We start from the raw sequence: 26,396 nt of genomic DNA, 5'->3' as shown, positions 1-26,396 counted from the left end.
GCCTCTCACACATGGCTTGTGAGCTCCCTCTGGGGAACACGATAAAATCAAACTGCATCCAAGATGACGTGGCTTCTGCCCCCTCTCCCCCACCCTCTTGAAACTTTGCTCTTGGTTCCATCCTGGACTGGTGTGAAGACCCTGAATTTCATCAAGATTTGCAGCAAGGAGACCTCCTGGATCTCTGCACCAGAAGGCACAATGACGATGTCTGTGGTTGGATGGTTACCAACGTGACTGAGAAGGTACACACATGGACACTTGACTAGGTCTGCATGAAAATTAAAGCATTCAGGCAGGCTTACAATAAGGCCAGGGAGTAGAGAGAATGCTCTAGGGTGGCACTGCACATGTGCTGCTACTATGACCAGCTGGAAAGTGCCCACTGTCTAGGCAACAGACGGCCTTGCTCAAAGCAAATTGCCATTGTCTGAACTGAGACCTTTTGTGTCAGCTCAGAGATTAGGGCTAGGCTTCATGCACAGAGTCTCCTGAGATGACTGCCCACGTAACTTTTTCATCACAGCCGGGCCAACTGTGAGTGTTGTTTTTCCACCACTTCCCACACCATCCTCCCAACTCTGTGGGATCTGCCAGGGAATGAGAACACGCGAGGACCTGCTGTGGAAGCAGATGGCCCGCCTCCAGTTCCTTGTCCAGAGGCTTGACAATGAGCCCCAGGAGTAGGCCACTGACGGCGCAGTGGAAGGCAACCTATGACCAGCTGTTGAGACAGCATGAGGCCATGTGCTCCTCCCTCAGCTCAGTAATGGAGCACATGACCTTGTGCATGTTCTGCCCCTCTGGGGCATCTGGCACTGGCCACTTTTGGAAAACAGGCTACTGGGTTAGATGGACCTTTGTTCTGACCCAGCATGGCCGTTCTTATGTTCTTAGTATGATACCAATTTTTAAATAAAAATCTCTCCTTATACTTCTGGAACTACAGTCAAGATGTATTTCTCAATGATATTTTACTAACCCAGATTTGAACAGTGTGTTATCTGAAATGGATAACTACAAAGGTAGGTGTTTCTTCCCAGGATTAATTCTCTGAATTCCTGCTACTAAGATGAATCTTGAAGAAAAGTCCTGTGGATAAACAAAGATTTTAATGGTATCAATAGAAACTTCTGCTTCTGATCAATGGTATGTAACAGCCTTTTGATTTTCAGAAGCCTACTCCAAAGAGTTAAGGTGAACAATATTTGAATTTGTGTATATTACAGTATATAAGGCCACCTATTTTCTAATATTTATATGCAAAATAACATTACCAGGAGTTAAGTGGACTTGCATTGAAAGTGCATGATCTGAAGAAAGTAGGGATGCTATGATTACTGTGAATATTCTAATTGCCAGTCTCTTGATTTTGTGGGGAAGGTTTTTGTGTTTGAGTAGAAAACATCTATTTGAAGGAGGGGAATCAAATTAATATTAGGTAGAAGACATATTGTTTTTCAATATGAACTAATTTATGTAAAGTCCACTTGCTTTTTCCTGAACAAGATTATCAGAACAATCTCTGAGTGTGCAGTGCGTACATCCCCTTGTTTCACTGCCATACTGAAGACAGCAACAACAGGCAAAAGGAAGGAAGCAACGAATATTAAAATGAACCAAGTTAACATTCAGAGGAAATGTGAATGACTTCACGTGAAATGCTCTTACAGGGGAAGGCAGGACTTCCCTACGAGCCATAGAGTTAGATTTGAGCTGAGGAGGAGATAGCAGTATTTCCCAAGGACATTTGCTAACTCAGTATTGTTTAACCAGCTGAATGGATGACTGCGGTGAGGCAGGTTACTCCCCAGTATCCATGCACTATTTAATTCCTATGACTGCCTCAAAGAAGGGGCCCTGCAGTGTTCTGAGTGACGTTTTTCAATATACCTTTATGAAGTTCCGTGGTAGGAACACTGTCTTATATAGATTTACTTGATTTTTGGCCATCAACACAGGCTTTTAAATTACCTTCAGCTATACATTAGACTATGAAATACCAGAAACCCAAAGCATAAAAGAAACGAAGTTGGAGACACGTGCTTTTGTATTAGGCTGTAGTTATTCCTTTTACTTTGCTCCTTTATGTTATCAGGCACCTTCACCTGTTTGTCTCTGTCTTTCATGCATATTGCTCCTGTAAATATAATTGCTGCTTCACAAATCCTGGCTCGTTCAGTTGCTTTGCTGACACGCCTTGTTTTCTAAGGGTATGTCTACACTGCACAGCTATTTGGGATACCAGAAGTATCCCAAAATAGTTAACTCGTGTCTTAACAAGCCGCCCGTTAATGTAAAATATTTTTTGAAATAACGGGTACGCTACGTTGGCATCCCTGTAACCCTTGTTCCATGAGGGTTAAGGGATGTCTCAAAAGAGTGTGATATTTTGAAATTTGGTGCTATGTAAATGCACCAAATTTCAAAATAAGGCATTTCAAAATAGAATAGGAATAAGATACACATTTGCATAGTACAAATTGCGTATCTTATTTTGAGTTTAGGGTGCTGTGTGGATGCACCCTAAATTTCCTAAATTAGGATACATCTACATAGCAACATTAGTTTGAAATAACTAGTGTTATTTTGAAATAACGTAGTCCATGTCTACACAGCAAGCAGTTATTTTGAGAAAATGTTGAAATACTGTCAAGCTGGAGGACTTCTTATTCTGATTCCTGTGACCCTCATTGCACAAGGAGTAAGGGAAGTCGGAGGAAGAGTGCTCAGTTTCGAATTAAATGCTATGTGGACACTCCCAATTTTGAAATAAGCTATGCAATTGATGTAGCTCAATTTCTGTCGCTTATTTAGAGTTAAGCCCTGCTGTGTAGACATACCCTTAGTGTTCTTATGTTCACATTTTCTAGCCTCTGCTCCAGAAAGCTTACCATTGTTAGTGGAACTGGAAGAAATAGCAACAAAAGTGTCTGGATAACCCATTGAAACTTATTTGATGAAACAGTGTCAGGTAAATAATGATTATTTGACTATTACTAATGTTTGACTATTACAACAGACACAACTTTGAACTTTCTACAGAAAAAGGTCTCACAGAAAACTTTCCCTTGTGCTCCGGATGATTGCAGAATTAGGTATTACAATTATTCAAAATAAATATATGATCACTGGGGGAAAATCTGTGCAATGACTAATCATGCCTTTTCTCCCAAATTACAAGGTTAGAAAAATCTCTGTACATTAATATGTCTTTATCAGCTTGATAAAATAAAACAAAAGTACTCTCATTGTGTGGTGTTACAGCCAAGCTCTGAAGAATGCATCCACTAGATGGCAATAACATAACATACAGGGAAACTCCTCCTGGTGCTTAGCTCCTTGGTGTGGATTGCAAAAGTCAACAGTTCTCAATTGTAAACACGGACCAGTGCTTGTCTTTCAAGACTTTAAATCGAAACCACTGTAGGGTTTTCTTTAATAGATTTGACTAGAGTAAGGGCACACTTTTACTGGAAATTGCATCATCTAGCAGTGACTGGTTACTAGCTTAAAATGGTTTTATTTGAAAATATTTAGACAGAATATATCACAGAACACTTCATTGCTGTCTATGTGTTCTCTGATTAACTAACATATTTGCTGCTGCCTCTTCCATGAGTCTTGTGATCCCAAGGCTGCAATTACAGGGCACAGAAAGAATCATGAAAGCTGTGGATGGATTTTTATTTGTATCATAGCTCTGTGGGAGAACTGATGTGGTGAAACCCCATCAAAGTGCTCTAGGCCTCCCCCCATGAATACTGTGGTTTGAATAGTTACATTTTTGTCTGTGTCTCCATTTGTTTATGAAGAACGTATGCATAATTATTTGTTTTCTTGGCCATGTATATTTACCTGAATTTAGATTTGTTATAATAGACAAAGCACAGAGATTTCCTTACCAATTAATTACTTTGCAATCAGTTGGTTGCTGTTATGTTTTCCATACAGAAAGAGCACCCATATACTTCCTTAATGGGAAGTCTCTTTAGACTGGAAGACAGCATGAAGAAACAATCAAAGTATCGTCTCCATTTGAGACAACAGCATGAATGTCTCTGATGAGTAGGTTGCAATAATTTAGTTTGTCAAAATAGATGTTTGCATACGGCGGGATTCTTAAAAGATTGCTGCAGATTTCTCTGATGTGTAAAGATACGGTGCAAATAGGGCATAAGTTCATAGCTAAATACACTTCAGTTGCTTACAAAAATAATCATTTATTTATAGATCTCTTTTATTAAATGTATGTCACACCTATCAACCTACTGCAGGTTGTCAGTCAGCATTTTTCTGAAAAAAATAGAGGAAGGTGTTGTATTTTGTACAGTTCACAGTTCTTCCACAGACAAGACAGAATAAACAGCATAATTCTCAATGTATTTAGATTAATAGTATGAAGGACTATGGTGGTCCTGCTGGGAATCTGTGATTAATGGAAGTGTAAATATTCTGAACTAGATACCCAGGTGACTATGAGTCTGAAAACTTTCATATGAACATAGTCCTCTTCAAACAGCCTCACATTAAGGGAACATAGGAACTTTTTCATTCAGACCGGCAGTATCCACATGGGGGAGTTGCAATGCAGCACTTGGGTGCACAATATTGGTCATACTCTGTAGTCTGATCTGAATGGAAGGTGGAAGAGCAGACATGCCTTTACACTGTGGGGCTGCATCTAGACTGGCATGATTTTGCGGAAATACTTTTAATGGAAAAAATATTTTCCGTTAAAAGTATTTCCGCAAAAGCGCGTCTAGATTGGCACTGATGCTTTTGCACAAAAAGTGCTTTTGTGCAAAAGCATCCGTGGCCAGCCTGGATGCGATTTTGCACAAGAAAGCCCTGATCGCCATTTTAGCCATCGGGGCTTTTTTGCCCAAAACAGTTCTTCCCTGTCTACACTGGCCCTCTTGAGCAAGTATTCTTGTGCAAGAGGGCTTTTTCCCGAGCGGGAGTGTGAAAGTATTTGCGCAAGAAGCACTGATTTTGTACATTACAAAGTCAGTGCTCTTGAGCAGATTCAGGCAGACAGTGTAGACAGCTGGAAAGTTTTTGCGCAAAAGTGGTTGCTTTTTTGCAAAATCTTGCCAGTCTAGATGCACCCTAATAGTAATTTCATGATGACAGTCAGGTCTACATCTTCATCAGTGCCAGATTCTGCAGTCTTATTCTCCTACATAAAGGTCAAATTCTGATTGGGTACTCCAGGGTAGAGTGCAGAATTTTCACATTTGAAGGTCTCCCATATCTCAGGAATTTGCTGACCTTGAGAGTCCACCAGGACTCAGGTCTAATGAGCTTCAGATATTTTCTGCGGGGATTAGCTTTTTGTCTTTATACTATGCTAAGACAGAATTTAGTCTCTGGTGTCTAACAAAGATAATGGTCTTCTAGGTGAGTGTGAGCAGCTTGATTCAACCTGGATAAGAAAGCAGTGATGCTTGTTGGCAAAGGGAAAGCAATTGGAAGAATGGGTAGAGTTGGGAGTTCATACCTGTGCAACTAGAACCTGCCTTAGTAACCTGAAGGACACGTGCACAAATTGTACCTAGATTAGATTGTATTGAGTTTAAGACTGGATTTTTTTCAATTCTGTTTCTTTCAGTTAACATGATTTTTTTTTCTGTATAGACGTAGCCATTTTAAAAATTACTTCTGAAGTACATCTGGACTGTGGTTTGGGAATGTCACACAGTCAGCCTAACCCACAGAAATGAAACAGCCTATGAACTCTAAGAAGTAATAGAGAAGAAGGAAGTGTGGCTGAAACCCATTCCATTCAGGATCTTTGGCCAAAAGAGACACAGCCTTTCTGATATCATCCTTACAGGAGCATAGTTTTCAGGAGTCACAGGAAACTCCCGGTGACTACAGAGAAGAACTTAATCTACATTACAAGGTTTTGGGGCAAAAACTGGTGGAGTGTCCACACTTCAGGCACATTTTTGTGCAATAAAATCGACAGAACAGAGGGCTTTTACTGGCAGAGTTATTCTTCTCCTCACAAGCTGTGCTATGGCTTTGGCACAAAAAAACAGGTGTGGATGCTCTGGAGGGGTTTTTGCGCAAGAAACACTTATCGGAAAAGCACAGGTGCTCTGTGAATGGCCATCAGAGCTTTCTTACGTAAGAGTGTCCATGCAGTGTGGATGCTCTCTTGCGCAAAAGTGAAACGGGATTCCGATTTAAAGCCCCTAATTCGAAATAGCTGGTAAACCTCATTGCAGGAGGAATACCAGCTAATTCGAGTTAGGGCTTTACATCGGAATCCCGTTTCACTGCTGCGTGTAGACGCAGACAGTTACTTCGGGCTAGTCAATTTCTAAAATGGCGACCAGCCGGGAACATGCAAATCAAGCGCGGGATATTTAAATCCCAGGCTTGATTTGCAATTCCGGTCACCCTCATTAGCCTCTCTAGATTGATCTAGGGGGCTAGTGTAGACATACCCTTATAGAAGTTGTAAATAGCTTTCAGGATTTGCAGAGATTTTACCAGTGGGGCAAATAGTGCCCATCCCCTGCACTCATGTAAGGTGCTGTACCACATTAAAGAATGATGACTTTGACTCTATAGCTAGTTTACCTCTGCCTGTAATGTGGGGGAATGGTGAGGTTTGTGGTAAGGCAAAGATGGGTTGGAGAGGGAAGAGAGGCATGCCGGATGGATACATGATTAGCCAAACTCAGCATGGGGTGCAGGAGTAGCGTGGACACAGAAGAATTGAAGAGTCTAATGCCACCTGTAGGGCATTCTGAGACTGCTCCTACTAACCATTGCAGAAGTCTATATTGACCTCGGTGCCCATTTACTCGACATGGTGGTGCACTAAGAATAAGTAGTAGTGTTCTCATGAGGCATTTCACCATGCAATTTGAATTTAAAAAATGCTGCTGATGTATGGAGTAAAGTGAGAGGATGATGGAGGCATCTCTGTCATCTGCTGTGTTCTTCTGAGAATGACCTGTGTTTAAATAGGGGACTTGCTGCCATTTTACCTTGAAATATCTCCCTTTCCCCTTCCTCAGGTGAGCAGAACTTATAGAAAAAGTAATTCAGCACAACTTGTGAGCCACACCACTCTCTCTGGCTGTCATCCTCATGCATTTAAAGACGAACAGTAGAACAAGTCATAGATCTTTAGGAGATTGCAGATCTCAAAGCCTCTTCCTCCTTAGGAAGGGAAGCAACAACTTCTAGGAAAGCTCCACTGCCTCTCCTGCTGCAGTTTTATAACTCAGGCTACACTAACACTTTGAGCTGGGGATGTGATTTCCGGCTTAAATAAATTTACCCATGATAGCACCTATTGTGCCAGCCCTTTAAAAAACACTCTCTCCTAGGCTGGCACAGGCCAGCTGCCCTGAGCAATTGCACCCATGAGGCCTAATTTCAACAGAACCCATGAGGCCTAATCATTTTCATATTTGGGGAGTCTAACCTGTGCCACTGCTCGCAGCTAACAGTACTATCAGGGCAACTATTTTTAGAACACTACCATGATCGGAATCAGCACAACTCTGTCTGGGAATCTCATCCCCAGCTCCAAATGCAAATGATAACAAACCATGTTTAAAATTAGAAATTGCAGCCTCTTTAATACACCTAAAGATACAATCTGCATCCTAAAGGGCATTTTGTTATAGTAAAAATACTTTTTTCACCCTCTAAAATGCAGACAAATTATTGCATAATCCTTCAAGTATTTTTCTTAGATTACAAATGCTTTGGGATATGGATTGTTTCTGCATCTGTGTTTGAACAGTACCTACCACAATGGGGTCTTATTTATGATTAAGGCCTGAAGGTACTATTCCAACAGACATATTAAATAATGTTTTGTAGCCCTTCAAGTGTTTGAAGCCACATAGCCTCTGACCTCATTCCTTTGGCCACAATGAAGATTCTATACAGCTTGTGTGGGTTTTTTTTAAGTTAACATATATAATGGGGAGGAGAGATTGAATCTCCATTACAGACAAGGGAATAAGAGAAGCCTTGTGCAATCAAGCACCTGAAGTGAGATGAAGTGAGAGCCTACTAATATAGCCACTGCCCTCTAGATAAAAAATTCCTATTTCACAAAAGCACCTTAATCAGAAAGTTATATATTATTACTTGATGACTGTGACGGACCATGCTGGGTCTGGGTACCACTGAGGGCATCCGCTCAGGGCAAATTGCTCAAACTCAGGGCTCCTTACAGCCCCTGACTGGAGACCGATCTCAAATAGGCCACAAACCAGTCACACTGAGTGCTTTGGCTGCCAATCTGTCCAGCAGGAAGCCTCACGAGCAAAACCCCTCTGACACCCCAGCTCTCCCTGTGCCACAATCAGCCCGGGTCTTCACACAGGTGAGGGGTTATAGAACCCAATTTCACCTATCTCAAATGGGTCTTTCAGGTCCTAAAGAACCAGCCACAAATACCCAGTAAATTTACACTTTGGATCTTACCCACAAGATCACGCTGGGCCAGTCCTTTAGCATCTAAAATCTAAAGGTTCATTAATAAAAGAAAGAAAAGCATGGGAGTAAGGTTGTAGAGGAGAATACATTACATGCATCAAATCACCAAGTTCTAGATGCAGGCTCTCAGCAGAGATGTTATAAACTGCTATCTTAAAAGTCTCTGGTGTACATCCTATGTCAGGACGGGCCAACGATTCTTCCCGGCTCTCTGTCCCTTGCTAGGCTACAGCTGGGATCAGTAGCAGAATTTAAGGCAAGATGGAGTCTGCCTCATGGCCTTATATAACTCTCCTGAAGTCCTCCTGGCCACAGCAGGTCACATGGTTGAGTGACCTATCTCTGTTTCACATGCTGGCAGCCATTATGCCCTGTCTAATTTGCAGTTTCCCAGACACATTCCTCAGGTGTGTATTGGGCACCCTCAGAGCCATTGTCCCTGGAGCCTCACTAATTAGCATAGTCAAACTGAACAATTATTCTTCACAACAGGCAGTCCAAGCCAGTTTCAGACCAGAGTCCATATTCATACTCCACATACAGAAATCATCAAGTACATGAATAGCATATACAGAATCAGTACAACATAAGCTTTCATTTGACACCTCACATGGTCCCCTTTGTACAGTCTTTGGGGGCAAACACCCCAGCATGGGTGCAGCAATGATTTGGCTGCTCCCTTTAAAATCCAGTAATGTGACAAGGACTCTATAGGAACCAGCCCTTTTAACCAATTGGATTGAGTTAAGTGCACAAATAAACTCAAGCCAAGGATATGTTCTCTGAGTTGCATTGACGCAATCAGAGAACCTAAGCTATTGCTGCTACCTTGCCAAGTTGACATAGAACTATGGACATTTTATTGACATTCCTATGTGAATATCTCCAATCTAACCTCTATTTTCATGCTGTTTAAAAGAAATTTGATGGAGTAAGTAGATCTGCTCTTAGTAATATCATTAAATCCAGAATAACGCTACTGAGCTCAGTGAACTTAACATCTAGTTACATGGGTGTAAAGGGAGCAGAATTTGACCCTATATTTGAGCAATGTCTTAAGTGCCATTCAAAATTAAGGAAAATATTCAGTAGAACCCCAATTATTGAAAAATCATGAGAAACCCTAGGATAATCAGATGTTTGGATAATCAGGGAAGCTGGCCAATAGTCTTTAGAGTCTGGGCTCAAGGCCTAAGGATCTTGAGTCCAGACTTCAAAGGCTACTAACTGACTCCCGAGTTTATTGTCAGTCAACTGGGATCCCCAAAGACAGCTGGGTCAACAGGAGGTGGCAGCAGCTGCACTCCAGGCCTTTAGTGCTCAAGCACATAAGTCTTTAGGCACTGGTCAGACTTCAGCACATAAAACCTTCAAACTGACTTTCAGAATTCACACAGCTGACTTTGACCATCAGCAGCTGTGAGAAAATCTAGACCATGACAAGTGATTTTTTTTTCTAACCTGACATATTATTAACAGAGAATGTGCCTCAGTTTAGACTCTTCTCAGAATGCAGCTGCAACAAATGTTCCTGTAACCAGGAAACTACAAATATGTCAAAATGAAAGATACATATTCATGAGTTTCTTTAGCAGCAGCAGCAACAGCATGGCAAAAAAAAAAAAAAAAAAAAAAAAGACCTACTATATTCAGAACCACTTTAAGTAGAAACTTAAAGGAAGGAGTCAATAGCATTATATTTTTTTCTAAGGCCTGTACTTGACAGAATTTGAATTCTACTGTAGCCTTGAAGTTACTGATCCAGAAAGTACTTCTATACTTACTGTGATGGATTTTGTCACAGAGATCCCCTTGAGACTGTCACGATGTATTGAATGACCCCTGAGCTTCATTACCTGTCTTCTGGGTATCCCACCATCCTGTCCTGCAGGGCCTGAACCTCTGGTCTCCCCCAGCAATTGCCAGTCTAGATGCAGCCAAGATGAGGATTACATTAGAGTCATGTTGCATCCTGAAAGCAGACACCAGCTTGTACAAGCCATGTGTATCTGTAGAGAGTGAAGGCAGTTGACAGTTGTGGGGAAGATGTGATGTGAGTTTGTGTGTATTTAAAAGTCTGATAAGAAAGCACCTTGTTCAGCTTCAATCTCATAATAAGTGATATAATTTTAACCTCCTGTATTGTACAAGAGAGGCTGCAATAGACAACATTCTGGAGAAAACAGAAATAATATATTATTCAAAGGCTAAAGTAACAGAAAATATTCCAGCTTAAAAAAGCAGTACTGGTTTTGAAGGAATTTAAGCAGACTTACCTCCCCCCCTCCCCCCCAGTGAATAAGAAAGATATGTATTAATTTGCGAAATACATTCAGATTCCTACTTTTCACTTGTGGAACACCTTCTAATTGAACTTGTCAAGCACTTTTACATTCATTAATGAATGACATGTCACAACAGTTCTATACCAGTATTGCAGTGATTTTATCATCTTTGGAGATTGTTAATGATCACCAGTATTTGGTATTGTTTCCCATTAAGAGAAAGGAGACTCTCTTCCTTTCCTTCTTCTAGATATAATATACTTCATTCCACATGCTGTGATTAAAACTAAATATGGAAGTTGCAGTTGATAGGTCTGCTCTGGATAGGTGAGTTGGAGACCTGGATGCAGAGGTACCAGAATCAGATAATAATTAAAGCCTACTCTGTGAGGCTTTAATTTTAGTGCACATCAGAATGGATTTTAATAACTTTTGTTATTAGGGAGAAACCACAAATTATACTTATCCCCATTTTACAGCTGGTGAACTTAAGAAGATGGCTTTATAACTTGCAAAAGTTATACAGTAGAATAGAGACATCTCTGAATAGAAGCTACACAGAGTTGTGGTGAATTCTCCTTCACTTGAAGTCTTTAAATGAAGATTAAAAGTCTTTCCAAAAGATATGCAGTAGCCAAAACAGAAGTTAAGGGGTTGATGCAGAAATTTCAGGGTGAATTTCTATGGTCTGTATAGTAGTGAAAGTAGATGATCATGACGGTCCCTTCTAGCCATAAAGTCTATGAATCTTCTGACTCGCACATATATGATGTAACCACAAGGCTGTTTTTCTCCTCTAAAATGTATGTTCAAGGAGTTTTATGAAGCAACAAAAAAGTAAAAATTTTGGCTAAAATAAACTAGGCTAGACAAAAAGGGACAGATAGAGAAGGATTTTTCAGTCTGTTCTTTCAGTTCTGAATACCCCATAGTGCCCAGTGGAAATTAGCAGAGGCAGGAAATAGTGGAAGTATTTGCAGAAACTTATGAAGACTGGTGAAAATATTTCTGAGATTCCAAGCTACTTTTTCAGCAAACAAAACCACAAGTTGATAGCCTATAGAGACTAGTGTAAATGTACTCCTAAAAAGGAAGATTCTTGGACCACACAAACCATGGTCTCTGCTGAATACAGTCTGGCTAAATAATAATCTTTGCTGTAGTTCTGAATGTGAAGAAGACAATGAAAGGGATACATTGGAATGTAGGAATAGGTAACTGAAAGAGAAGACTAAAGGAAAGAAATGCTTAATGTACTCTCAAGAGTCCAGATTTTCAGCTGGTGTAAATTAGCACAGGTCCTTTATAAAAGTCACTGTTTTTTTGCCATGTGGCTATGTAGATTTACTCCAGTCAGCATCTGGACCAAAAGTGATACACAAAACCCAAAGTGAAAGTTATGACCTTGATATCTGAGATATATTTCCATAATAACCCAACAGGAGTCCATTCAACATCTGTGTGACTCAGACATTAAGAAAAACAAGACTGAGCTAGATAAACAAACCTATCACTCTCATTTAACTTGGCATTTCATGATGGTTCTCTCCTGTGCTCACAAAAGCCATTGTGCAAGAACAAGAAATGGGAAACACTGAGGAAAATGTACAATGGAAGACACTGAAAGGACAATGGGAAAATACCTCACCAATTACAGCACAAAAAGAAACCATTTAATTAAAAATGAATTGCCCACAACATTCCACTGACAATACATCATGCAAATGAGTGGCCACAAGAGTATGCAGAGCTTAAGGGCTTACTTTAATAAAATGCTAAAATAATTAAATAAAACAGCAGAAATAAATCTTACATACTAAGTTCTGCAACAAGCTAGCAATGATTTTTAAACTAGGAATACTATAGAAAGAAATACCCCTGTTAAATAAACACATCCAACTGACTAAAACAGAGTGAACAGTCCCATGAACTGTCTCTCACATTACAAGTTGTATGGGGTAGTTTCTTCCTTGCTTTCAAGGGAGGGTCACCAAGGATACATTTGACTCAGCAAGGATTTATCATATCCATTCTGTGACGAAATTGAACAAATAAAGCTTGCAGTTCATAGGACAACATTTTCAAATCTGGTCTCCCAAATTATGTCTGCGATATCAATAGTTGTGTATTTGCTTGCATAAATCAGATGCATATGTATATGTAGGTTTGCACATGCTCAACTATGGATGCAAATTCAGAGTCTACCTGAAAATTAGCCCATAGAAATTGGGAATGGGAGTTGGTTACCCCACACTCATTGCACTTTGGAAGATGAAAGCAAAATTTTGCCTTGAAGAGAGAAACTTATGCTTCAGGAAAGAGAAAATTACCACATCGTCTTGTAGTGACAATCTTACTATCATCCCACCTGATGTTATTCTTCACAGACATTTTTGCCCATCAAAAAATCCTCTCTGCATCATGACAGTCAGAATGGAAGCTGCAGAAAGAGAGAAAAGTTCCAGGGAAATGAAATGAAGGTGTTCAGAATAATTGGTTGTCCTTTGGCTTTTCAAGTGGAATTTAAAGACAGATTCCTATTGGTGGACTCAATGAATGAAAAACTAATGGAGCCATTTTACACTATTCAGGAACTACTTTATACTATTTGGAATGAAAAATCATAGGAATTTTCAGCTGGTACATCAGTCAAAAGACAAATTAAAAGATAACTACCAGCCACTAGATCTGAAGGTAAAACAGGGAAAATAAGCTGTTAAATGTGACAATTTAAACAAAATGAAACAAAAAAAATCTGTTTTGAGCTAAACACTTCATGGCTATGTCTACATTGGCCCCTTTTCCGGAAGGGGCATGTTAATTTCAGAGATCGTAATAGGGAAATCCGCGGGGGATTTAAATATCCCTCGCGGCATTTAAATAAAAATGTCCGCCGCTTTTTTCCGGCTTTTAGAAAAGCCGGAAAAGAGCGTCTACACTGGCCCCGATCCTCCGGAAAAAGCGCCCTTTTCTGGAGGATCTTATTCCTACTTTGAATAAGATCCTCCGGAAAAGGGCGCTTTTTCTGGAGGATCGAGGCCAGTGTAGACGCTCTTTTCCGGCTTTTCTAAAAGCCGGAAAAAAGCGGCGGACATTTTTATTTAAATGCCGCGGGGGATATTTAAATCCCCCGCGGATTTCCCTATTACGATCTCTGAAATTAACATGCCCCTTCCGGAAAAGGGGCCAGTGTAGACGTAGCCCATCTGTGTGAAACTGAGAAAAGTTAGTATTTGTCAGCAAACAATGAGACACTGGAAAGAGATCAGTTAATAACTGCATTGTAGAATTTAGCAACAATCTGCATAAAACAGAGAAAAATATTATCTTTTCATTGAAGCTGGGAGTGAAATAAAGCCAAAAAGTTTGAATGAAAAAAGGACAATTACATTACATTAAGTAATGAGACCAAGAAGATAGAGTAAATTAGCCCACATAGGTTTATTGTATCTTGTTTAATTTGGAGTTTTTAAATGGTTACCTTTTTTTCTAAGTTGTCCTTTTACACGGTTCACATCTTTACACAACTGCCTCCTTTCTTTTCACGAACTGGCATATTTTGCACATTTTAAATATGTACAAGAGGATAGTTAACACAGGTCATTCCATTTGCCCTGAAAACCCTGTTTCCTAGGGAAAACATAGAGTAGTATTCATTGAGGATAATATGGGTAGGGAAAGAAATAATCATGTACCAGAAAGCTGCATCTTAATGAGAAAGAGACCTCCCATCTGCCCTTGGAAATGACATGAGGGAAGGGGTTCTTGGAATTTGTTAAAAAAGAAGAGATTGGACTCCTACACCCACTTCAATTGTCTCACATTGTAGCCTCTGATTTGTCTGTGTTCCAGAACTGTGTTGGAATTCAATCAGGGGATCCATTTGCCTTCTTGGGTAGCCTGAGACAGCCTAACTCTAGGTAAGTGCATCTCCTCTGGTTATGTTGCCTGATCCTTAAACCAGAGAGCAGAAATCAGGAGTCAGGCCAAGTGAGGATGATGAATGGTTACGTGTTGATTTCAGTTTCCTGGTGTTTAAACCATGTTTGATTCTTAGTAACTGGCTCCTGTCCCTCAGACACCTGGTCTGTGTCTGATGCTAAACATGCCAGGCTGCCCATGTGCTATCTCTGACAGCCACAATTTGCTTGTTAAGATTGAATCCCAAAAGTTTGCCTCCCCAATCCACTAGGACAGTAATCATGTCAACTATGGAAATTAAGTTGTTTTAGAATTATTTATTTGGCACATCCATGATAGCTATTATTGCCCCATAGGTGCTGATAAATTGCATAATACATCTAAGGGTATGTCTAAACTACATTTAAAAAAAAAACCCTGCTCTTTCTTCGAAAGAACTTCACCTGCGTCCACACTGCAATTGTGTTATTTCTAAATTAAATCGAAAGAACGGAGGGAGAGGGGGTTTTTGACATTGGTAAACCTCAAATTACAAGGAAGAATGCATTTTTCGAAAGAGCTCTTTCAAAAAAAAGCATGTGTAGATGCAGAACAGGGACATTTTTTTGAAAGGAGAGGCAATAGAAAAAAGCACAGGTGCCCTGCTGGCCTTTCTGTGAATAGCAATCAGAGCTTTCTTTCGAGAGCGCATTCTTGCAGTCTGGATGCTCTCTTTCGAAAAAGCAGATTGCTTTTTCGATCCGGTTTTGAGGTGTGGATGCTCTCTTTCGAAAGAAGCTTTTTTGAAAGAGCTCTTTCGAAAACGCTTCTTTCAAAAGAAGCTTGCAGTCTAGACGTACCCTAAAGGTACTGGAACCAAGTAATGAAACAACATGTTTGGCTGACTGGTGAACAATTCCCTGGATTCTTTTTGTTCACCCTTTTAAGGCTAGGTATTATGTTCACTATTTTTTAGTTCTCTGAGCTTTTACCTATCCTCCATGAGCTGCTAAAGTTAATCACCATGATTATTCTGTCTTATCTTTTCTAGATTTTGTCCTCATATGCATGGCTTTCTTTTGTATTATTCCTTAGCTATTAGTCCATATTTCCATTCTTTACAGGATTCCTTTTTAATTTTTTCCCAACTAATGTAAATGCTTCTGGTAGATCTATGTTGGCTTGTTACTTTTCTTCCTATCTTTCCTGCACATTAGAGTTGTCTGCAATTGTGCATTGCATATTGTCTCTTTAAGAAACCTTTAGATTTTCTTCCCATGTGATCTTATCTACCAGTTCTCTCAGTTTCTTAATGTCTGCTCTTTTGAATTTCATTGTCCTTATTTTTCTGCTCTCCCTCCGTCCTTTCCTTAGAATCATGAACTCATTCTTTTATGATTATTTTCACCCTACTTACCTTCCTCCTTCAGATTCACTGCTAATTCTTCTCAGTCAGAATCAAATCTAAAATTGTTGCCCCCTCCCAGCAATTTTCTCTGCTTCTGATACAAGAAGTTATGGGACAGATTGTGTTTGCCATATTATTTCTCAATCAAGGTCTGGGTAGCTAAAGTCTCCCTCCCCCTCTTACTACCACGCTTTATGTTTTAGATATGCATTGGTTCAAGAAATGTTGTTGTTCTCCTCCTGCTCCACCTCCTCCTGACTTGGTGGTCTATTGAAAACCTCTGCCAGGATGATTTCTGGAAAATGAAAATTTTAAACATTTCACATGGTAAAACTGAGAAAGTAGACCCATTCCCAGAATAACCAGTAATTTAGTGATTAGGACACTCACTTAGGAAAGACTTGAGCCTGGGTCTCTCACAGCCTATAACTGATTCAGGGTAGGAAGTTGAACCAGTGTCTCCCTCAGCCCAGATGAGCATCCTCATTATCAAGCCTAGGGAGGGGTCACTCTGTGACCAGAAATTCCATCCTTAATTCAAGAAACCTTCCTGTTTTGCTTTAAAGAACAAAAGAACAGCCATACTGGGCTAGACCAAAGATCCATTTATCAGATTACCTTGTGTTTCATCAGTGGCCATTGCCAGGTGCCTCAGGGGGAATGAACAGAACTGATAATCCTCAAGTGACCCATTCCCTACTTCCTAGCTCATTCCCAGTTTTCAGCAAACAGAAGCTAGGGACACCATCCTGTCTAATAGCCACTGATGGACTATCCTCCATGAATATATCTTTTTTTTTTAACCCTGTTATAGTCTTGACCGTCACAGCATCCTCTGGCTAATGTTCCACAGGTTGGAAAATTAGCATTTTCCTAGGAAAAATAATGTGCTGAAAACATTCCTGGACTCTGTGCTGAATAACATATTCCAAGTAGTGCCTCTGACACCAACTGAGCTACTTGTGGAGAAAGGTATTCTTTAACACCCATCAGGTATCTGAGTATGTTTCTGAATTTTTTTAGTTTACATATGTGCTGATTATGACTCAAGGGTTAAGCAGACTGACTGCAAATCTCATTTAGCCAAACACAAGTATACTCAAATGAGATCCCACTGTATCCCTCACAAGGAAATGAAATAAATATCCTCAATAACTGTGCATGAATCAGTTTTGAATAATATATTTTATTATTTCAAGTCCATGAACAGATTTAAAAAAATATGCAAAAAGAATCTATCAGAAAGTGACATTAGTCTTAATAGTACTGAGGAACTGTGGTATGCCAAGAACACTTTCCTCATGATCCCATAAGCTGTGTTTGTAAAACGGATAGTGGATATATCTGTGTAGATTTTCAATTTATAGTGACTAAATAGCACTTTGTCTGTATATCATGCACAATTTTAAGAGGTTCTAGTGCTAAATACCTAGTTTTATATATGTACAGCAATTCATGCAGCACTTTTGTCACAATAAAACAAGCATTTAGGAAGTGCTAATTTTCTATATTACAAATAATGAAATAACAATCATTAACACTAAGTAACGATGGCCATTATGGATAAAATTATTTCATAAAATTCCCTTAAATGTGCCTTCAGTTTTGCTCACAGTGGAGTAAATATGAGGTTTTACCACTAACTTAATCAGGACAAAACTGGACCCAAGAACTCAGATTTTTTTTGTGGCTTGATTCAAACCCCAACGAATTCACAGGTCAGCAAATTCAGTGGGAGTTCACCAGTGAAAAGGGGCTTTGGATGAGGCACTATATGAGTTTAGCCCCATACTGTATCCATAATATAAACATGCAAGGGTACTGACAGCTTCTGTGGGCCCTCGGACAAAGTGTTGGCTCCATGCCCACCCAAAGGGAAGGGCCTTAGGTGGAAAGGGCAGGGGTGGGAGCAGACAATCCTCAGTACTGCTGGGACTGCAGCACTGGACCCCCTAGTCCTCAGAGCAATGCAAGCATGTGGTGCGATGCTCCAGCATTTATTTAATAGCGGAGGCAGCTGAGAGCCCTGGGCCCCTTTGAATGATTGGGCCCAGGGAGCCCCTTTGGTCCTCCTTATTGAGGGCCTGTAAATATGACTTTTTCATTTAGATGCAATTTTTATCTGCTGTCTGCATGGTGTTTTGCTCTTCTGCTTCTTCTGTCATGGCCCAGGGCAACTGCTCCTAATATTTCCCATCAGTGTTCCAGCAAGGACAGCAAAATCTGGCTTCCATTCTAGCGCTCCAGCTTTTGAGTCTCCAGAATAGAGACATGCACCCCTTTCTCTTCTGATGGGGTATTAATCAGGCTGCACAATTCCCTGCCCATACTGTGCTAAACCCAGCAGAAACAGGCTGCCCAAGCAGGTTCTGCTTGCTTTCTCTTCAGAGATGGATAACACATGTCATTGGTAGAGTTATGAGGCAACGCGGCATAGTACCTTAAGCAAACCTACTTTATTCTTAAGCTTTCCAGGGAAAGCTTATTGAAAACAATAAAATAAGCTACACAATTCTAATAGGCTTACCAGAAATAACCTACTGTGGATTCTGGAAGGTACAGCCCTTCAAATCATCACTCCGGGGTGTAAGATAGCAGCTGCCATTTTAGCCATAGACGCCATTTAGGGCTACAAAACAACAACTGGAATCCATATTGGTGCTCCTTCTTCCTCCTCCTTTGCTGCCCTTCCACATGGTGACGGGAAACCTTGGCAATCACGTGGGCATAATCTGCTCAGCGACTGAAATCATGGATACATCAAAGTCTGCCCAACAACTGCAGGCTATATAGGGCTGCCTCTGGTGTAGCCTGGGGCTGCCTGCCTGAGTGGCAAAGTATTGTTGCTGTCTCTCAGGGTATGTCTACACTGCCACCCTAGTTCGAACTAGGGTGGCTAATGTAGGCATTCGAACTTGCAAATGAAGCCCGGGATTTAAATATCCCGAGCTTCATTTGCATGTTCCCGGGTGGGCACCATTTTAAATGCCCATACTTCTAACTACCTGCCTGTGGCTACACGCGTCATGGACTAGGTAGTTCGAATTAAAGCTCCTAATTCGAACTACCATTAAACCTCCTTGCAGGAGGAATAATGGTAGTTCGAATTAGGAGCTTTAATTCAAACTACCTAGTCCATGCCCATGTAGCCACAGGCAGGTAGTTCGAACTACAGGCATTTAAAAATGGCGCCCACCTGGGAACATGCAAATGAAGCCCGGGATATTTAAATCCCGGGCTTCATTTGCAAATTTGAATGTCTACATTAGCCACCCTAGTTCGAACTAGGGCAGCAGTGTAGACATACCGTCAGAGTGGGTAAGCCAGTCTCATGCTTGGGGTAGCTGGGTGGGAAAGGCTCACTTTCAGGCAAGCAGTGTGTGGCTATCCACTGTTCCTTATTGTTATCCACCTACTTACCACCACAACAATGCAGGGGAGGGCAAATAACAGAGGCCTGTCACCACCTGCAGTGGTCAGACACGGCCACCGTTCCAGCTTCTGCTGTTCCTGCTTGCTGGTCTGACCCCTCCTGATCATCCAGAGCTGTGTCGCAAGAGCAAGGGAGAACGCTGCTGGATATGGTACAGTTCTGGTGGATCTCCATCTAGCCACCTTTCTGTCCTTGGGTCTATATTGTGTCATAGTTCAGTGTATTTTGTTCCCTTTATTATTCCTGTAGTAGTGGATCCTTATAACTCCTTATATAGTTTGTACTTACCTATATACCTACATAGTTTGTACTTACCTATATACCTACATAGTTTGTACTTACCGGCTGTGTCTAGACTGCATCCCTTTTCTGTAAAAGGGATGCAAATTAGACACATCGCAATTGCAAATGAAGCGTGGATATAAATCCCCCCCGCTTCATTTGCATAAACATGGCTGATGCTTATTTCCGGCTCGGAGCTTTGCCGGAAAAAAGCGCCAGTCTAGACGAGGATCTTTTGGAAAATAAAGCCTTTTCTGAAAGATCCCTTATTACTTTTTTTAAGAGGAATAAGGGATCTTTCAGAAAAGGCTTTATTTTCTGAAAGATCCCCGTCTCGACTGGTGCTTTTGTCCAGCAAAGCTCCGAGCTGGAAAAAAGCGGCAGCCATGTTTATGCAAATGAAGCGGGGGGGATTTAAATCCCCGCTTCATTTGCAATTGCGATGTGTCTAATTTGCATCCCTTTTATGGAAAAGGGATGCAGTCTAGATACAACCACCTTGTTTATCCCATTCTCATTGTTAATAAAATCCCTTTAGTTTACTATTCTAGTCTGTCTTCATATATTTAGAGTAAGCTATCAACAACCCCATGATAGATGCGGGTGTGGGGACGGACCTGACCGTTGAGATTCCTTGCGGCCAAGGTTTCTCAGCAAACAAGGGAATTACTTGTGGTTACTGGTTCATCATCACAGCTTCAGCTCAGAACAAGCACATCCGTTATATATTTAGCCCACTGTTCATACTGTTCAGGGGTCTTTGATCTGGAGTTTCCAGGAGCAGGTAATTAGTGGAAAATGGGCTTTACTTTTGAGGGTGTGGTTTAAAGGGAGGTCTGAAATGGGATTCTTGCATTCCCCAGGTACTTCTTAGGATCCACCCCGAGGTATTGTTCCAAAAGCCCTCTCAAGTTCCTAAGAGTTTCTAGTTATTGCATTAGACAAGCTAGCTGGGTGAGGTAATATTTATTATTGAGCAACCTTCTGCTGCTGAAAGAGAGAGAGAAGCTTTTGAGCTTACACAGAGCTCTTCAGAGACTGCTTTAGTAAGACTTCTAGAGGAGGTACATATGTGCAATAGCATACACAATATTGCATTTTAATGCAATGTATTCCAAAGGCATTAACCTGAATTCAATAAGACTAAACTTTGCTGAGTTAAGTAAATTAAAAACTATAACTAACTCCTCAAACTCAAGACAAACCTAGTTTTTGTTTTGTTAGGACCATGGACTCTGGTTTTATAATTACCTTACTTTTTTATAGGTTTTATAATTTTTAGAGGACACCTAACTGACACTTTTATATGACACTTAGGCTATGACTAAACTACAGAGTTTTGTTGGAAAAACGGTTGTTTTTCTGACAACTTGAATTATGTCCACACTGAAAACATTTTCTTCCGACAGTAAATTGAAAGAACAGAGGACTTTTTTGCAGTATTGGTAATCCTCATTCTATTCTAAGAGCTCTTTTGCAAAAGGATGTGTGTGGACGGGGATAGTTTGGATGCTATCTTTCGAAAAAGTGCATCAACTTTTTTGATGCGCTTTTGCAGTATGGACGCTCTTGCAAGAATTTTTTCAGAAGAGCTCAGACACTTGACTGATCTCTGATTCATGCTCCTCCCCTCAGAGTGACTCCAACCCCCAATTGTGCAAATCATGTATCCCAAAGTGAGCTGACATCAGAGATCTGTTTGGGGTAAAAATAAACAGAAAAACACAGTCTCAACAGAAAAACACAGACTCAAAGATGAAATAGTAAGAAACAGCAAATATATACAAGTTATACAGAAGACAAAGATCCATATTTATGATTCCTGACTAGGTAAAATTCCTTTTTCAATAAAAGTTACCTTTTGACTTTAAACAGGACCTAAGCATAACTCCTACTTTTGGGGGGGGGACATCCAATTTTCATAAACATACCTAGAGGTTTCTGGGTGACAATACCATCTCAGTTTCTAGATGACAATCTCTTTTAAGCCTCCTTTTTAGAAGTCTCTTTCCCCTCCTGGGATGGTGACTCATTGGGTATGTCTACACTATAGATAATGATGGAAGCTGCCGCTGTTGATCTTCCAGGGTTTGAATTAGTGGGTCTAGAAAGCTAATGTGAACTAAGAGGGGAATTCCAGCAGTCCTGCTTCCATGAGGAGTAAGGGAAGTCAAAGGGAGAGTGTTATCCCTTCTACTTCCTGCAGTGTGGACAGTGCCAAAAGTTGAATTAAGCTACTTAGACTTCAGCTACGCAATTAATGTAGCTGAAGTTACATATCTTTATTTGACCTTATCCCATAGTGTAGACATAGCCATAGTTATAGAGTGGAACTAGATGTCTGTGGTCCATCATTGGCCTTTACTGGACTGGGTGAGCTCTGCCTGCTCACTATAGTGCCTAAATCCCTCTCAAGTTTTTAGGATATGCTTCTTTGTTCAATCTGCCTTGTTACTGAGTGTTTTCTTTTGCTGGAGGATGGGAAAGGCAACAATAATACAGACTGCCATGTATGAACATGTTGGAACAAACAAGCTCCTTTTAGCACTCAGTATGGGGATGTCTGCACTTGCACCCTCTTTCGAGAGAGGGATGCAAATGCAGCTGAGAGAAATTGCAAATGAAGTGCGGATTTGAATTTGCTGCGCTTCATTTGCATATTTGCGTTATGGTGCTATTTTGAAATAGCTCTATTTTGAAAAAAGAAACACTGTCTATATGCGGCTATTTCGAAAGAAAAGCCTTCTTTCGAAATAACTGCATCTAGAAAAGTAATAGAAATATAGCCTTGTTAGTCTGGTGTAGCTGAAGCAAAATACAGGACTATGTAGCACTCTAAAGACTAACAAGATGGTTTATTAGATGATGAGCTTTCGTGGGCCAGACCCACTTCCTCAGATCAAGTAGTGGAAGAAAATAGTAGTGGAAGAAAACATTTACTCCCCCCCCCATCCCCCTTCTGTTCTGAAATTTGATTTTTCCTTTTCATATGTGTTCATTTTTTAAAATTGTATCCTTTGGTATACAGGCAGTCCCCGAGTTACGCGGATCCGACTTATGTCGGATCCGCAGTTACGAACGGGGTTCCTCTCCCTGGTCTCCAGCAGACCAGGGAGAGGAAGCAAAGCGGCGGAACACGTGGGCAGCGGACAGGGCTGTCCGCTGCCCACGCGCTCCGAGGCTTGGCTCTGCTTTGCCCCCCCCCCCGTCCCCCTGGTCTGCAGACCAGGGGGACGGGGGGGGGGGCAAAGCAGAGCCAAGCCGCGGAGCACCCGGCCAGCTGACAGCCCAGAGCGTCTGGGCTGTCAGCTGATCGCGCGCTCCGCGGCTTGGCTCTGCTTGGCTCTGCTTTGCCCCCCCCATCCCTCTGGTCTGCAGACCAGGAGGGGGGGGGGGGCAAAGCAGAGCAAAGCCGCGGAGCACGCGGGCAGCGGACAGCCACGGTGCGTCTGGGCTGTCCCGCTGCCCCCGTGCTCCGTGGCTTTGCTCCAGCCACCTGTGGTACAGCAGCTGGGGCGCTGCCAGTTGGTCCCGTAGCGCCGCTCTGGGCGCTACGGGACCAACTGGGCAGGACCCCAGCTGTTCTGCCCCAGGCGTCCTGATTCAGCCACTGCTGGTCAGATTCAGCAGCGGCTGAATCAGGATGCCTGGGGCAGAGCAGCTTGGGTGCTGCTGGGTTGGTCCAGTAGCGCCGAGGAGCGGCGGCGCTACTGGACCAACCCAGCAGCACCCCAGCTGCTCTGCCCCAGGCGTCCTCAAGTCAGCCGCTGCTGAAACTGACCAGTGGCTGACTACAGGAAGCCCCTGCCCCGGGCTTCCTGGAATCAGCCGCTGATCAGTTTCAGCAGCAGCTGACTTGGGGATGCCTGGGGTTCTTAAGTTGAATCTGTATGTAAGTCAGAACTGGCGTCCAGATTCAGCCGCTGTTGAAACTGATCAGTTTCAGCAGTGGCTGAATCTGGACGCCAGTTCCGACTTACATACAGATTCAACTTAAGAACAAACCTACAGTCCCTATCTTGTACGTAACCCGGGGACTGCCTGTATATGGTTGTGACTATTTTCTTCCACTACTTGATCTGAGGAAGTGGATCTGGCCCACGAAAGCTCATCATCTAATAAACCATCTTGTTAGTCTTTAAAGTGCTACATAGTCCTGTATTTTGCATCTAGAAAGTGTTTCTTTTTTTGAAATAGCACTATTTCAAAATAGCACCATAACGCAAATACACAAATGAAGCACGGGACATTCAAATCCGCGCTTCATTTGCAATTTTGCTCAGCTGCATTTGCATCCCTCTCTCGAAAGAGAGTGCAAGTGTAGACCTGCCCAAGGTCTATAGTTTCCTGGAGTATGTCTATTTTTATGGCTGTACCCTAAAGCATCCCTGTGAATCAACTATATTGTGTTTGTGTGAATAGAAAATGTATTTGTATTGAATAGAAAATGTATTTTTCCACCTTCATTCATTTTTCATTCTGACTTCTAAAGCTTTATACATTCTGGCCAAATATGATTGCCCTGGCTGCATATCAGTGTAGAATTTGTCCTTCCATTTCTAGCCTTCTTATTTATAGAATTCTATTACTGATAAATGTTCTAATTCATGTGACAGTGCCATTTGTCCAAATGAGAGTCTTTAATGGTAGAATATTATGTGGTTGTCTCCCCTCAAACTTACCCTTAACTCTACAAATAGGTAGTGGCAACATACTGAATGCTAGTGAAAAGTGTGGCTTGTCCAAACTGCAGGCCAGGTGAAACTGTGATAAAAAATGCATTTTCCCATACTGCTAGAACAGTTCATTCTTTTTCCATGTGTGTTTTCCTGGATGGGGTTTATGAATTCTGTTCATTGTAGCACAGTAGAAAATGTGTTAGTCTAGACAGATTCAATTTTTCATAAGAGATTTTTTAAAAAATGTTCTTCAGCCAGTATTTGGAAGTATCCATTTAGAAGACACCAAAAGAATGATTTGTTATTAATTTATTTTTTACACAATACAGCAGAGTTGTCTGCAAATTGTGACTATGTACTACAATTAACTTCTCATAAAAATGTAATGACAGGAATCAAAGAACTTGCTTAGAAATGGTTTAAATGGTCTAGTTAGTTTTCACTGCTGCTCCTTCAGCCTCCTCCAATGATATCACCTCAGACATTGCTAACCTGCCTAAAAACAATCAGACCACTGAGGGGCGTCTGTTGCTGTCATGGACCTTTCTATGCATTAATCTTTGGCTGTTGCAGCTCTCTCTTCTGGGACCTTCTCATGTTTCATAGTTTATACAGTTGTGATGATCTAGTCTGACCTTCCGCATAACACAGGCCGTAGAACTGAAAAATGTAACAGTGACAATTTTCACCTGGATATGTTTCACATGCAAAGCAGAGACCCAGGTACTATTCCACTCAGCTGCAGCACTGCCCCTACTTGACCAAATGTCTTCTAGGAAGAGGACAGAGTTAAATTATGGTGTCTTACATGGGGCTACAAAATTACCATGATCCATAGTGGCTAATCCTCTGATTATGAAGGGATATTGGCTCACAGAATGTGATCAGAAGATGATCCTTATCCAATTTCATTGTGTAGAAATATATCAGGTGACTTAAATCAATGGATTTATTCTAATTTACAGCTGCTGAGAATTTGCCTTAGTTAATAAAATGGCTACTGCTCTCAGAATCACTCAGGCTACATCTATACTTCAGTGCTTTATTGGGAAAAGGGACACAAATTGCTCTCAGCAGTTTTTTCGGAAGAGGCTTTTCCAAAATTTGGCCCATCTAAATTGGGCCAAATTTTGAAAAAAAAACACCCTCTTTTGGAAGAGTGGGAGGAGGAAGACAGAGCTTCTGAAAGAGCACATCTGCTCTTCTGCCAAAAAAAAAAAAAAAAAAAAAAGGCGGAAGAGCAAACGCTTTCCCTGGATGTGGTGGAGTTTTTCTGGTATCCCAGAAAAACCCAGTAGTCTAGACATAGCCCCACTGTGGTGGGAGAAGAGCCCCACTGTGGTGGAAAAATGCTGCAGAGCACATTTAGGATCACTACTATTTCTGTCCTTATTCATTTGTGCATTTGCATGTGGAATTACCTAATTTATGTGCACAAGAGTGATTGTAAACTGTGAACATCTGGCCTCTAAAGTGTTGTCATTAGATTTCCTCTCAATGGAACATTCATGTTTAATAGGGCAGTTTGCAGCTTTCATAGGCTGTGTCTGTGGCAGAGTTTTTCAGACCTGGAGTCCTCAATGAGTGCTGCAAGCTGTCATTTAGACAGACCTCAGGGATTTTATCACTGTCACCTAATCCTGCTCAGAGCACAGTTTGCTTGGTTTAAACTACAGTTTTCGCTGCTACTACCACTGCTCTAGCTCTATACATGGTGTTTGAAAGAGTCATTCCACAGAAAGCATTGTAGCTGACATTTCTGGATGTCCTAAAAGAGCTACATTTTAAGTTTTGGAGGGTTTTCATCACAACCATAGAAATATAATACTTGTGATGAAGCTGTCAACATCTGACTACTCCCACCCCCCACAAAATGATAATTCATTGGGACAGAACTAGCTCAGGGTCTGTGTATTGGACTTCTCTGCTAT

At 41.2% G+C, this 26,396-nt stretch overlaps 1 long non-coding RNA gene across 7 annotated transcripts in view; it reads left to right on the top strand.

Moving 5' to 3' along the window:
* Positions 1-26,396, top strand: part of LOC112547230 (uncharacterized) — a 218,742-nt gene that overhangs the window by 117,614 nt on the left and 74,732 nt on the right. For 5 of the 7 annotated variants that reach the window (XR_012904120.1, XR_012904115.1, XR_012904121.1 and 2 more), the window contains exons 5-6: positions 2,874-2,974; positions 14,616-14,683. This is a non-coding gene — a long non-coding RNA (uncharacterized LOC112547230). The remainder of the gene's footprint in view (positions 1-2,873; positions 2,975-14,615; positions 14,684-26,396) is intronic. The other 2 variants (XR_012904119.1, XR_012904117.1) reach the window with 1 other exon arrangement.

This window comes from Pelodiscus sinensis, chromosome 5 (assembly GCF_049634645.1).
Source record: "Pelodiscus sinensis isolate JC-2024 chromosome 5, ASM4963464v1, whole genome shotgun sequence".
In the NCBI taxonomy this organism is placed as follows: domain Eukaryota; kingdom Metazoa; phylum Chordata; order Testudines; family Trionychidae; genus Pelodiscus; species Pelodiscus sinensis.
This window is presented reverse-complemented; position numbering and strand designations above follow the sequence as displayed.